Source organism: Dipodomys ordii, unplaced genomic scaffold, assembly GCF_000151885.1.
Source record: "Dipodomys ordii isolate 6190 unplaced genomic scaffold, Dord_2.0 Scaffold13, whole genome shotgun sequence".
Taxonomy (NCBI): Eukaryota; Metazoa; Chordata; class Mammalia; order Rodentia; family Heteromyidae; genus Dipodomys; species Dipodomys ordii.
Window position 1 is genome coordinate 18,592,903 of NW_012267229.1, and position 3,315 is coordinate 18,596,217.

Consider the following 3,315-nt stretch of genomic DNA (forward strand, 5'->3'; position numbering starts at 1 on the left):
TGCCATGAGTGAGGGCCCCAGGGTGAGTTGCTGCTCGTGGGCTGTGCCCTTGGAGCCCATCACCCACCCCATTGTGCCCGTTTTGTCAGTCATCCTCCAGGGAGGCTGTCTTGTGTCTGTCTTTTCCTTCACTCTGTCCCTAACCCTTTGCACAGTCCTGGCATGTGGTAGATACCTGATAAGTATTTGTCAGATGAAATAATTTTCACAAGTACTTTGGGGCCGGGGATGTAACTCAATGATAAGACCACTTGCCTGGCTTGTGCAAAGTCTTTGGGTTCCATTCCCAAAACACACGCGCGCGCGCGCGTGTGCGCACACACACACACACACACACACTCCTACCCCCAAAGCCGTTAAGAATGTCTCTTTTATCAGATTATTTATTATGAGAATCAGTGGTGAGATGAGGTACCCAAATGTCAGTCACTTGCATTTCTTTTTTTCTTTTTCCTTTTTGGCAGTTGTGAGGCTTGAACTCCACCTGGGAGCAGTCTCTGAGCAATTTTGCTCAAGGGTAGTGCTCTTCCACGTTGAGCCTCAGTGCCTCTTCTGGATTTCTGGTGCTTCATTGGAGATAAGAGTCTCATGGACTTTCCTGCCTGGGCTGACGTTGAACCATGATTCTCAGATCTGAGCCTCCTGAGTAGCTAGGATTACAAGCATGAACCACAGTACCCAACACTTGTATTTCTTTGATTGCATTTTTTCTTTTCTTTTGTCTTGCTTTTTTTTTTTTTTTTGGGGTCCGGTCGTGGGGCCTGAACTCTGGGCCTGGGCGCTGTCCCTCAGCTCTTCAGCTCAAGGCTAGCACTCTACCACTTTTGCCACTTCCGGCTTTTTTCTTTTTGCTTATGTGGTGCTGAGGAATTGAACCCAGGGCCTCGAGCATGCAAGGCAAGCGCTCTACTACTGAGCCACCTTCCCAGCCCTTGTCTTGCTTTTTTTTAAGCATTGTTTTGTCATGTAGTTCCAGCTGGTCTCAGGCTCGAGGACTCTTGCCTCATCTCCCCTATCCTCGGATTACAGACATATATCACCATGCCCACTTTTTTGGTTTCTTGGTCTAAGATAGACTCTCACTATGTAACTTAGGCTGGTTTAGACTTGGCAGTATAGCTCAAGCTGGCCAAGATCTTGTATTGTGTTCCTCTGAAGTGCTGGGATTACAAGCATGCATCCCTTTGCCTGGAGTTACTTACATTTCTTGCCATCATTTAGTTTTTCGTTACTACTGACTTGCTAGTTTTAGACTGAAATAGATTTTTTTAAATGGCAATTTCGTATCACTACCATAAATAAGCAGTAACTGTGAAAACAAATCCACAGAAAACAAAACAGTATTATTCCATTTTCTCCTAGGATACTGTTGCTGGCCAGGAGGCTAGCAGCCCAAGGCAGTCTGTCTTTGTTTACAAGGGAGATTGGCATGGTTATGAAGATGCTAAGGGTTTATTGGTGCCAGACTGACACTTTTCTTCTGCAGAAACATCTTGAAAGGTGAAGAAAAAGCGAAGAGCCAGGCAAGGTTACACATGCCTGTAATCCCAGCACTCAGGAGGTAGAGGCAGGTATTTGGCTTCTCTTTTCCATGCTTAGGGAAGCTCTTGGCCATGATGATGGCTGGGAAGATCTTTCAAAGGGAGATAGTGTTTGACTTTTTTTTCCCCTAGTCCTGGTGCTTGAATTCTGGGCCTGAGCTTCTTTTTGTTCAAGGCAAGTGCTCTACACTTGAACCACAGTGCCACATCCGGCTTTTTTAAGTAGTTAATTGGAAATAAGAGTCTCATGAAGTTTCCTGCCTGGGCTGGCTTTGAACCATAATTCTCAAATCTATCTCAGCCTCCTGAGTAGTTAGGATTACAGGTGTGAGCCACCGTTGCCCAGCTGGGAAATTCTGCTTTTAGCAATGTGATTGTCACGATTTTCATCCTCCTTTAGATCATCCTACCTGGCAAAGTGGTCAGCAGGAATACTGAAGAAATGAGCATTGCACAGAGTATCAGGGCTGAGAGCACCCTAATGGAATGTATGGGTCAGTCTGACCTCCAGTAACGGGGAGCAAGGATTTCCTACCTCCGGACACAGTCAGGCCCAGGAACATCTTGTGGAACTACTGTTGGAAGGCTCTTGAGGCCAAGTGTGTGTGTGTGTGTGTGTGTGTGTGTGTGTGTGTGTGTGTGTGGTGGGGAGCGGGAGTGTGCAGGGGGTCACACAGTTGCTTCCGTGAGCCTTCGTCCTGCTCACAGAGTCTTCCTTTCTCTGTGCAGATTGGAGCTCTGGATATTTGGGAGGCTGCTGTGTCATTCTGCCTGAAACAGGGGCTTCAGACGCAAGTGACTACAGGAGCTAGCAAGTGATGACAAGCAGGAAGAAGCCAGGTGGGCGTATTGGGGGTTAGAGGGGAGTGTGATCAATTATGAGGCTACATGTCTCTATCTCGAGGGAACAGCCCTTCTGAGTATGAGGCACTGAGTTCAAGCCCCAGTCCCGGCACAAAAAAGAAAGGAACAAAGGAAGAAAGACAGAAAAGAAGAAAAGGAAAAAAAGAAAGGAAGAATAAAGGAAAGAAAGAAAAAAGAAAGGAAGGATGAATACTCAATGTTGGATATAAAAATCTCCAAGTTAGACGTGGTGTGGACTCAAACCAGACCAACCACTGAAGGTGGTGCTGGTTGCAGAGGGTTTTGGTTGAGTCTGGCACAGCCACTGGTGCTCAGTACTGAGCCCTCAGACTTCCTGATGCCTTTGGTCCAAACATTGCTGTCTCTAGCAGGTTATAGTTGTATGTGTTGATTTCTAGAACTTTCTCCACAGAGATCAGCCCCACGGCATGCCTTTGAACAGGACCCCCCTCAGCTCCCCTTTTCTCTCACCCAGCAAACTCCTCAATCTTTCGAGGTTCGGATCACTTGTCTTCTATTCTGGAAATCCTTTCCTCATAAACCCAGCTAGGCCTGCTCTTTGTCTTCCACCTGTGGGATGTTGGAGGATGGGGAGAGGTAACCGATAACAATGTAAAGTTCATTGGGTGCATTGCTTTATTGGCTGACAGCCAGCCAGGGGCTTTCCAGAAGGCAGGGCTGGTCTCTGAATCAGAGTGGCTCTCAGGGCAAGCCTTCACGAAAGTTCTGCTCCCTTGAGAAGGTAAGACTCAATAAGCACGTGCTTCTCCAGTCTAGGGGCTCTGACTGTCACCACGAAACTGCGAGGGTGAACATCCAAGTCTTTAGAATTCTTTTCTTTTTTTTTTGGCCAGTTGTGGGGCCTGACCTCTGGGCCTGGGCGCTGTCCCTCAGCTCTTCAGCTCAAGGC

The 3,315-nt window shown here is 47.4% G+C and overlaps 1 protein-coding gene across 1 annotated transcript in view; it reads left to right on the forward strand.

Annotated features, from left to right (window-relative positions):
* The first annotated feature begins 2,275 nt into the window (after nucleotides 1-2,275).
* The window catches only part of Ppp1r16b (protein phosphatase 1, regulatory subunit 16B), a 103,033-nt gene continuing 101,993 nt past the window's right edge, over nucleotides 2,276-3,315 (forward strand). Inside the window, exon 1 of the mRNA XM_013010877.1 lies at nucleotides 2,276-2,381. The gene's annotated coding sequence lies outside the window, so the exon portion shown is untranslated. The remainder of the gene's footprint in view (nucleotides 2,382-3,315) is intronic.